The sequence below is a fragment of the Octopus bimaculoides genome, chromosome 5 (genome assembly GCF_001194135.2).
Source record: "Octopus bimaculoides isolate UCB-OBI-ISO-001 chromosome 5, ASM119413v2, whole genome shotgun sequence".
Taxonomy (NCBI): domain Eukaryota; kingdom Metazoa; phylum Mollusca; class Cephalopoda; order Octopoda; family Octopodidae; genus Octopus; species Octopus bimaculoides.
The window spans coordinates 115,922,011-115,934,512 of NC_068985.1; positions in this window are offsets into that span (position 1 = coordinate 115,922,011).

Sequence of the window (12,502 nt, forward strand, 5' to 3'; positions counted from 1 at the left end):
ATATATATATATATATATATATATATATATATATATTCATACATTTATATTGGTTCATCTGATAAATAATGCAGAGTTTTCAAATGCATGAACTAAAAGTCGGAGGGAGACGGAATAAAATAACTGTATCAACTTGCTATAAAAGCAGACGGTAATTTTACATTATACTCGTTGTTAGTGCAAGTATTGAAGAGTGCAGTTAGATTTTAACAGTTACATTTTCAAAGCTATAATGGAAGTGACGAAGGAACGTATTCGGCGTATTTTCCTTTATGAGTTCAATAAAGGCAACGGGAAGTGCGGGGAATATTATTGCAGTATATGGGGATCGGACAATAAGCGTAAGCCTGTATCAAATGTGGCTCCTGAAATTCCGAGCCAGAAACAACAGCCTAGAAGACGAGCCTCGTCATGAAAGATTCTTCAGAATACTTTCGGGCTCGATTAAGTAAGTACCAGCTGAACACTGGGGCAATGTAATCGACTTTGTGCCTCCCCCAAAAGTGTTGTCCCCCACGCCAAAATTTAAAACCAATATTCGTCTCATTATTATTAGTAGTAGTTTTTGTTTTTGTTGTGACTAAAATGATGTGCAGCTTATAACGTGTTTGCATTGTGTTTCTAAGGAAATTAACGGTTTCATTATTTTTGAAATAATACAAAGCGTGACATATATACTTTGATTTGAGCGAATTGGATTTATGTATATTGTGATTTAATTTTGTTTTATTTATAAGCTTTTGCCTAATTGCCTTGTTTGCGTGTTTTTTTTTTTAAGTATACAGAAGTAAATTCTATAAAAATATAATTTTAATTATTTGCATTACGGTGAAAGAGTATGATGAGAAAAGTCGATAGCGTATAAATTATTAAATGTTACGACCAAAAAGAGGAAATATAAAAGCAATAACATTACATTTTATATAATACTTTATATTTTATGCGATCTCTAGGTAAGGATTTTACAAAGGAGTAAAGAAAAATCGGCAAGTTATGGAGGTTCAATCTAAGATTTATGCGTACAGAGTCATGTATTTTCGAATAAGAATATGCGATAAGAATAAATTAGATTTATTTAAGACCACTGATGTTTGATAGATTGGTAGTATTTATGTTGCTCTTAGAGGTTTTCTGCAAGAAATCTGTCACGTATCATATATCTCTGTGGAATTGTGATTAATTTTGAATGATGGTATTAGTAAAATCGCTGTAAAAGAACTGTTGAGAAATGGTGTTATAGACGAATAAAATGGCGGGAAACTAAGTAGGGATTTTAATTCAATATTCTATGAGTTCTGCTAAGATTACTGAATTGTAATCTGATTGGTAGGATTTTTGGTAGCCTAGTTCATTTGTAGCAGTGCACATGTTACTGAGATAAGCAAAAAGCTAAATATTAATTTCTCATAGAAAGAGATTATTAAATTTTGATCACATGGTTCTTTGAATGTTAATTAAATGAAGTTATTATTATATGTTACACATGTATAAGATGTGTGCTTCTAATAGTAACAGGGTTGTATTAGCAGATAGGTGTTTAGAATGGGTAGTAGCATACCAGCCTATAGCAATTATAAACGTAGCTTAATTATATGTTTGTGCTCTCAAGACACAACTAAACATGTAGGCAAGCATTGCTTAGTTATGGATTATAATTATGATTTGATGAAAAAGAGTTTTGTCGATGAGCAAATAAAATTGAATCTCAGAGGAAATAATTTATACATCAATGTTATGTTTGGTAAAAGAGATAAGGCAAAAAAGTGGCTAGTATTAAAGAAAACAGTGAGGGTATATATATATATATATATATATATATATATATATAATTTAAAATTTGTCGTCAATTTAGAGTAGCAATATTGATGGATTGAATTGACATTTCCTCCGGGAGAAAATTATCAGAATAAATAGCATTATATCATATTTTATATACGAAGATGATTACACCTAAAATGGTACTCTGACAGCACGAAGTGTCTGGGATTTGTATTATATTATACAGAAGAAAATGAGTTGGAGAAATAAAATGGAAAATCTTTAAGATGAATAAATATAGATTTCGAATTTTGGCACAACGCCAGAAAATTCTTGGGAAGGGTAAGTCGATAACGTGGACCATAGTGTTTCACTTGTAATAATTTTATCGACACCGAAAGAATTCATGGCAAGGTCTATCTTGAACATAGATCATAAAAGCAATTGAAATGCCACTAAGCATGTCAGCTGGCGTGCTAGCGACTCTGCCAGCTCGCAGCTTTAATTGAAGATGAATAAATACTAGAAACAAGTTTTAAACATGAGCAATGTGGTGGAAAATATATGGTATACAGATATAAAGGAATATACAGATGTATGGATGGACAGGTTACCAAAAGGCAGTTGAGCGAAATTGTATATCTGGTAAAATATTCTACTTAAGCTTTGATACAAATTCCATGGTTATTATATATGGTCATCGTGCGCGGTGATGGTACTTAGCCTGCAAATCCCCAATTTTACTTACATTATTTCATAATGCTAATACTTCTCAAGATAATCTTCGAACACGTTGATGTAATACCGAGTCGTTACCGGAATCTAGCTGCTAGATAAATAAGTCTATGTATGTCAGTGTTGGAAGCCATGATTGGGGAGGTGATCATGTTGAAAATACATGCACCGTGTATTTCTCGTACAAAAGTTTAGGCACGGCTTGAATACATAGTCACTGTGACATGCTGCAAGAATAATGTAGAGTCGGTTATGATTAAGCAATTGCAACATCACAGCTACGCACAGGGATCTCAGCTCCGTTCAGTGTCCTGATTAGTGTAAGAGGTGTATAGAGGAGTTCATATTCAACCGATGGATGCCTTTTACACAAGGTCTATAGTGAAATGGTTGGCGGAGTTCAGCATATTACTGCAACAAATATATAATATTCTGCAAATTTCTTTTGGGACATGCCGTTGGTAGACGAGTACAGTCTTCCCTGTAGCTGTATTTTGAATGGTGATCAAGTGTAGTACAACTTCCTCTGCATCTTGTTAGTGAATATTGTGTCTATTTGAGTAGGAGTGACTGAGGAGTGAGTAAGTAAAAGCTGTTGATATAGAGATATGCTTCAGGTGACGGAACGTAGATTGTAGTCTCTTTTATAATCTTATAAGCGCGTTGCACATTTGCGTACTGTAAATATGTATGTATTTATGCATGCATGCATGAATGTGTGTATGTATGTATGTATGTATGTGTGTATGTATGTATACATGTATGCATATTATCGACCTCACGCACTTAATGTATCTATGTACGAATGTACGTACTCTGCTTGTTCACATGTATAAACTGCGATTTGACGCGGTGGGGAGGCTCCACTCAAAGTGCCGATTGTTAAAACACCTGAAAGTCATGGACAAGCGAGACAACTTACTCCAAATCCCACTCACGTGTCACGCACATTGATGTTTCCCCATTTCTGTGGTTTATAAACATTAGAAACCTGAAACAAATTGAAGGTGAACTGAATTGACAATCAATGACCTGGTATCTTTATTTCCTCAAAGTTGAAACAGTTGAATATACCATCCTCATATTCAAGGAAATCAGCGGAAATTATAAGCACGGACGTAGAAATGCTGAAAAGAATATTAGCAACCTCCACCACGAGCTCATCTCTAACTTCGGATTAATGAACAGAACTGGATCATACACATCAGACCCCTGTCTACACACTGAAGATTCATTAGCCCAAATCCTCCATTAAACCCATTATTAGATCACTCTGTCCCACAAAATAAGACTTAAGCCGAATTGCCAAATGCATAATCGACTGAATTATACCTCTAGTTAGGAATAATTCAAACTTCTACTTTGTAATTGGGCTATTAAGTCATCATTTGATTCCTCTGCCTTTCTAATAAGTCACGCACCCACTTCCTTCAGTTCGATATTTCCAACTAAAGTACCTTCATATAATCAATTCCTTTATATAAGGCGCTACTCTTTACAAGCAAATACGTTCCTATTTCCCGCTCCAAAATCGACAACATCCTGGTGGCTAGAAAAACAGTTCTATATTTCAATAGTAATTACTGATTTCTCAACTCGTCTATAGATTCATTTGGTTTTACCATGGGTTCACCCGATTCCGCCCAGCTTTCTGACCTAGTCGGACTCTTCATTCTTTCCCGAAATAACCGACGCTTCACCAAACTTTCCAGAGGTTTCTATAGAGATTATGGATTCCTTACAACCACTGGTTTATATCAACAGTCCATTGAACGCACCTAGAAGGTCCTCAGTATTTTCTTCAAAAATTCATACCTTACAATATACTTTGAAAACAATTCTAAATTAGTGAAATTCTTTGATTTCACTTCCGACATAGACGCAGGCCTGTATTATTTTTTTCAGTATACCTAATCAACCACAATAATATATGAACAATATATAACGTTATATATACGTTATATATAACACTATATGAACGTTCTATCCATTCACCGTGTACTTGCTCTTAATAGTATCGTCTCTGGTGTCTCTATTAGCAAATGAGGACATCTTTAATACTCACGCCTCTCCCTATGAGCAAACTCTGCAGAATAGTGATTTCCGTGAGAAGATTTCCTGTATCCCCAACATTAAACTAAAAGCTAAACTCGCACTTCTCTTTCCCACTTTGGATCCCAGCCCCGTCAGGCCTACATTTATCCATCCACACTCTATCAACCTACAAATTAACCCCCAACGCACTGCACTCGCCTCTCCCTCAGGCCACCTCGAACATTTACTATACTCCCTAATTAGAACTACACACAACATCTCCTCGCTCTAAGCCTCCAAGTGTAGAAAGCGCGACAAATTATGGTCCGCGTCAACTTTCTCCCTTCAAGTTAAATCTTGTAGTTGCCGCCCAGCGACTACACTGATGACAGCTCCGGTCCTTCTTTGAGATAACCGGTCATACGAAACAAACCTCTAAAGGTATGAATTCTAACCCCTCAGCTGGTCTAAAAACATGCAAATGCTGGGTCTCCCAACTCTGTCTGCTTTAAGGTGTCTGTCTACGCAATAACATAGTCAGTAAATTCTGGGTAATAACACCAGGGAAGCGTTTACATTGGCGGTGGTATTTGAGACTATGAAAGGAATGCCGCTAAGCATTTCGTTTGAAGTGCTAAACATACTTCCAGCTCACCGCCGTTGCACCTATTATAATAACTGTTTCATAACTTGGTACAAAATCAGCTATTTTTCAAAGAAACGGCAACTGGTTTACATTAATCCCAGAAATTGCTGGTAAATTGTTTATCAAACCGGAAATGATGAAAAGCAAAGTCGTCCTCGGATGTATTTGAGCTAAAGAACCTAATATAATAGTGACTATTATTATTATGATTATTGAATTAGAGAGCAGGGCATGCCGTCAAATTGACACTGGGGTAAAATATACGAAGCCCAGTATACCCATCATGACTACCCATCTGATAAGGGTACACTAGGCACATACATCGCAACCATATGTGCGCAACATAGTGGTCTCTTATCAAGATAAACAGTACATGACCTTGCTGGTGGGGCCCAGTTAGTATTTTCTTCAGGTCGAGTAACCCATCAAGAGGTCCCTGAATAAGGTTTGTTTAAGGATGTTGAGCAAAATACCCATGTTTCCAAAAGTGAATTATTCAAACCCCAAAGAATTCCTCTCGAAACATGGCTATGATGCTCCCACACTACGTTTGCACGTGGTCAGAGATGCACATATCGTCAGCCACCAAGGGACATGCTCAACTGGTTACGGTCAAACAACAGACAAGCAAATCTGTGGTATTAAGCAGAATATTTGCTGTAGCCCATCTTTTATACCAAGACAAAACAATGTACATGATAACACTTCCAATCAGTTAAGATGAGAAGCCATGTTAGCCACTGCCTGGTATTACATCAAGACATTTATTATTATTATTATGATTATTATTACATTTTATTGGAGTATTAAATAGTCCAGTAATATAGGGTGCATAATTCCTACTTTAAGTTTCCAACCTTTCATAAATGCCCTTCAGCATTAGTACTATCAAATCGGTTAACCCATTCATAGTTCTTCTAACGTCTAACAGCATAATTCCGCGGCGAAATAAAGAAATGGAGTAGAAAAATTGCCCGAAGTGTTAGAAAGAAAAACAGAAAAAGAAAAGAACTCAACATCAGATGGGAGATAATGAGAGAGGAAAATAGAAAAAAAGCAGCGAAGAGTTAAAGAGTCAGCTAGCGAGAAGATGATAGAGGGAAGGAGAGACAGAGAGGGGGAGAGAGTAGTAGAGCGAGAGAAGGTTGGTGACTTGCGTTTACAGGTATAATTGTTGTTTGTATTGATGAAGTTCTTGTTCATTTTGTTGTTAGCTTCTGTGTGAATTGGAAATTTGTTTATATCAATAGAAAAATATCAACATCGATAAAATTGATTAGAGGATGACTGCGACAAACCTACTAATTAGAAGTCATTTTCTAATTTTAATGAACTTGGTTTTGGAAACATTGTCCACTGGATTAATTGTGGTTTTCAGAATAACTTGCTGATTGGTTAGTAAAATACTAATTAAGTCCCTTTTGGTTTCTGCTAGTAATATTCGTTTGTTTTTGTGCGGATGTATATACGTTTGTATGAATGTTTAAATGAAAGGACGTATTCATATGTCTTTAAATATAAGTGGGCGTATGTGTATATTTGTGTTTGCCTGATAGGTGCTTTATGGCTCTATGTGTAGTTCTCTGAGTGCACTTGTATGTGGATGTACAAACGCAACCATCTTCAATTATGTGTGTGGACATGCACGTGCTTTTTCTGTATGAATTCTGCATTGGTTTGTGCGTACGTACATGAGCAAATGTGAAGCTGTGAGTGCGGACAATCGTTATGGTGTTGTTACTATACATGCAGTCATTCAGTGATAACACATACTGGACTAATGCCATACTGGGGTACCATACTAACAGGTTTTAATCGATCGCGTCAGCCCTAGTATATATTTCAGTTAGATACATTGTTGCTTGCTCTCTATCCAGTCGAATTGCTTCTTCTAGATCATAAAAGGACGCAACAGATACAAGGGAATTTCTTCGTGTAGACTGAAGCTGACAAGAATACAGATTCTATAACACGCATACCATATATTGTTTCCTTTTATTCTTTTACTTGTTTCAGACATTTCACTGCAGAGCTTTTTAGAGAACTTTTTAGGCTAAGAAATCGACCCCAGCACATACTCTTTGTAAGCATATTTTATCGGGCTCTTTTGTCGAGCTGCTAAGTTACAGGGACGTAAACACACCAACATCAATTGTCGACCAATATAGAGTAACAAACACAGTCAGAAACACAATCACACATACAGACACACACGTATATATTTATATATACGACGGACTACTTTCTGTTTCCATCTAACAAATCCGTTTACAAGGCTTTGGTCGGCCCGAGGCAATAGTAGAAAATACTATAGCAAAGTACCAAAGAGTAGGACTGAAACCAGAACCATGTGGTTGAGAAGTAAGTTTCTTATCACACAGCCACACCCGCGCCTACATATATATATATATATATGTGTGTGTGTGTGTGTGTGTGTGTGTGTGTGTGTGTGTGTGTGTGTGTGTGTGTGTGTCTGTGTGTGTGTGTGTGTGTGCGTGTGTGTGTGTGTGTGTGTTTGTGTAATTATTATTATGATTCGGGGTACCGAGGAAGCAGCACCATGCTAGATATACCCATTGAAACAGACTGTAGAACCTCATCACATTTTCATATAGCACCGGTGAATGGAGAAATGAACAAAGAAATGTGCTATATGAAAACATGATGTGGTTCTAGAGCCAGTGTTGACATCTATATCTAGTATGGTATTCTATTTCTTCGGTACCTGTAATTATATTTATATGTATATTATTATGTATCTATAATAATTACTACTTATACGGCTTTTCTATGCTGGCCACTTGATATGATCGTTATTCTAAATAATCGTCTTATTTATCATTTTTATCTCTCTCTAACATTTTCTCTCTCACTCCCTCTCTGTCTGTCTGTCTGTCTGTCTCTCTATACCTATCTATCTATCTAGCTATCTATCTATTTTTATATCTGTCTACCTGTCTATCTATCTATCTATCTATCTATCTATCTATCTATCTGTCTGTCTATGTATCTATCTCTAAATATATATACTAGTGGGTGTACCTGGTAATTCCCGGGGTAAAGATGTTCTATTGATACGCCTTATTACTCTGATATAAGAAAGCAATTTCGTTATAACTGCAACAAAAAGTGTATTTTCTGTAACGAAAAAGTACATAAAACTATCAGCTGGAGAAGGGAGAGATTGTTGGAGGTTGGGGAGAGAGGTTATATAACTATAAGAGTTGAAGTGTTAAGTGAAATTTGGCAATCGAGGATCGAATGCACGCTATGCCTGTATGAAGCCACTACAAATACGTTGTGGAATAAACATATTTATCTACTGTCATGGAAAAAGTGTAACTGTAAAAATGCAGAATTAACGGAGTAATGGGCATTCAAAAAAGTACGTATGTATAGAAATGTATGAATGAAGTCTTTAAGGTTTAAGATTAAAATCAAGGAAGTGCAATAATAATGTTTAGCAGTTCAAAACTGTGAGTAGTGAAATGCAGAATTAGATCGGCTGATCGTGAGAATCAAATATTGATAGCTTCGCTTAAACCTGCAGGTGGTATCGGTTATTTCCCTTGGATTGTTTAAATAAAATATTAGTAATATGTAGTAGACAGAAGGATCCATTGGAGGGCCCCTATTATCGATTTTTTCAACGATCTAAGTATGTCACGAAGTTTCCAGTCATGAGTTCTACTCACGTGTCAAATAAAGTGATATTGTCTGCAAAATTAGAAATTAGACACACAAAAAATTCAATATTCAAAGTAATGGAACATAAACAATGAAATGGGTTATTTCCTTTGAGTATTTAAAAGAATATTTCGCAGGTGCTATGGGTTATTTCCCTTCAGTGTTTAAAAACATTAGTTATATGAGGTAGATATAAAGGTCACTTCCACGGGCCATATTATCGATTTTTTTAACAATCTAAGCATGTCACGAGGTTTCCAGAATGAGTTCTACTCACGTGTCAAGTTTCATCAAAATCAATATAACGATGTAGGAGAGGTTAATTAACAATGCCACAAACAAACACATACCAATTTTCCACATATGTAGTAGACTTATATATACATATATACACGTATATATATATATGTATATGTATATACATACCTTGTATGCTTATGTGGAAATAACTATATTGCTATCTATATTTATGTGTGTGTGTGTGTGCGTGCGTGTGCGTGCGTGTGTGCGTGAGAGAGAGAGAAAGAGGGTGTAAGTTTATGTTGTGCCTGTCTCGTGAAGTACAATAATGGTAAACAAACTTAAATGAAATAAATACCAACCATTGAATGCAGTACGCAGCATGAAGTTTCTCTGGGGAAAAAGAACGGGCATATATATGTACATGTATACACACATAATCACACGCGCGTATATATGTGTGCACAAAGAGAAATAGAGAATATAAGTAGCTAGATTGAAATGTAGATAGAGAGATACATATATATTTATAAATACATAAATACATACGTAGACTGTAATTTCTCATTATGCATTATCATTGTCATCATCAACATAAGCAGCAGCAGCAGCAGCAGCAGTGGCAGGAGCATAATTATCATGATCAGTATCGCCATCATAATTCATTATAAATATTAAAATACTGGCGGATGGGGTAAATGAATATAATAACAATATGAAATTTTTTAATGGAAGCGTTGCTTACACACAACGTACATTTTGATAAAGATACAAACGAAAGGAAAATTTTCTTTTAAGTCTTTAACAATGAAACACTCAACAGATTCTTTTATACAGAATATATTTCAATTGCCACCATAGGTTGTATTGCAAAATTGGACGTAAATATTCACAGCCAGAAACTGGTTCAATCCTCCATAACGAAATTCCAGCATAAAGTTCTCCTGAATCCCTCAATGAAATCATGCGCCCAAATGAGAATCGATGCTTCCGATACACACCAAACCACACACTTGGTTACACAAGGCGGCGAGCTGGCAGAAACGTTAGCACGCCGGGTGAAATGCTTAGTGCTATTTCGTCTGCCACTACGTTCTGAGTTCAAATTACGCCGAGGTCGACTTTGTCTTTCATCCTTTCGGCGTCTATTAAATAAGTACCAGTTACGCACTGGGGTCGATATAATCGACTTCATCCGTTCGTCTTCCTTGTTTATCCCCTCTGTGTGTAGCCCCTTGAGAGTAGTAAAGGAATAACACACTTTGTCACACACATATACACATACAGATATACTTTCACACACCACACACACAGACAGCAAGCACAGATTATACATATAAACCACATGCACATACATACACACCATAGACGTAGCGTACGCACCCACACATTCATCAGATATATATGCACCATGCACAGATATACCAGAACTGTATCCCCAGAAAGATTAATCTACCGACCCTAATAAGTCTCTCAAAAAAACCCACTTTACCTTCTCTCCCACGCATGTCTTTTCTATAGCTATAATGGCCTCTGCTCTTCCGAGTAATCTAGTTGCTTTTCACTACCTCATGTGAAACTCTCCTCTTTTATTCTATTACCACACAAGTATACAAAACTGAAATTCTATTCCAACATTGCACACGATTATTTCGTCCCAGAATACCAACAGTCTTAATTCTTTCCAGCAGTCTTCGAAAGCAATAGTATAATACAAATATTAATTGCTTTATTCAATTGACAAAAAATAAAAATATCATTCACATAAATAAATTGCCGTATTTCTGAAATTGTTCAGAATATGGAAGAATTCAACAATGTTACTCCGATGGACAACTCTCGTTTGGAGTCGCCTGCCATACTATTTTCAATTAAGGTGCCACTAGCATAAAATCAACTGCGAAACTCGAAGCTATCCGATGCCAAGAGGATTGCTTCAGAACAACAGATGGACGACTGGGCGATACTGAAATAGATGTGGTTCTACCCATAAGAATAATGAGAAAAAAAGTATTTTGGAAAAAATCCTTTTATTTCTTCATTAAACTCATTCCAATAGAATGGTAAAAGGAAAGAATAATCAAATAAATGGTGAATAGGAAGGTGGATACTCCTTCTCACCCTCTTACCCTGTACCCATATGCCTATCTATCTATCTATCTATCTATCTATCTATTTATCTATCTATCTATCTATCTATCTATCTATCTACCATTCTATCTATCATCTATCTATTTTTTCTATCTATCTATCTATCTATCTATCTATCTATCTATCTATCTATATATCTATCTATCTATATATTTATCTATATATCAGCCTATTTACCTACTTATATTTCTATCTATCCATCTCCATTGTCTTTGAACCTCAGCCACAAAAAACATCTGCTTTATATAAATGAACAAGCTGTTTGTAAATTCACCAAATTGGATTTGAGAAGTTCTAAAGAGGAACGAAAGCGCTAATAATAATGAAGAAATTAAAAGGATTTTTTTCCAAAATTCTGACGACTTCTTTTCTCAATATATGTATATATACACACAAATATACACACACACATATATATATACATACATTTATATATATGAATATATATATATACACACATACATATATACATATATATATACACATATATATGTATGCATGTATATATGTATGTATATATATATATATATATATATATATATATATATATATATATGTATACTCCCAAACAGGGCAGGTAGCAGGTGAAATATTAGAAAATAGCGATAAAATAATTGTTGACAGAAGTGAATTCATACTTTATAATTGAAGATTTACTTTAAATGGCGTCAGCAATATTAATCCAATACTTTCCCCAAACTTCAATCTCACGTCTGAGTCGGAAAGTATGAAATAAAACAAATATACCAATTCACAAACTTAACGCCGATGCGATATACCAATGTCTTTGAATGATCTACAAATAGCCGGAGACATGACGGTGACGGCGAGAATTTGGTTTTATAACCACGTGGTGTCTGGTACACTCTCACTGAGTAGCACCTTGGATTAGTGACTTCTTCTATATCACCGGGTGGGCCAACACCTTATGAGTCTCTTTTGTAGGCGGAGTCTGCATATATATATATATATATATAAAATATATAGTTTTAGGGAAAATAACCAATTTTCAAGAACTCATCGATGAAAATCCACTATCACATATAGAAAAATTAATAATTAAAAGCACAATACATGAGTATAATATAAAGTAAAGTAAATATCATAAGATAAATATAATAAAAAGATTACACGTGTTTCATAACCAATTTTCAAATAGAAAAGAAATTTAAATCGATTAAAATCAATTGAAATTATCGAAAATAAGTTCTATTCAAAAATATAGCTACTCGTCAGATCGTAAGTAGAACA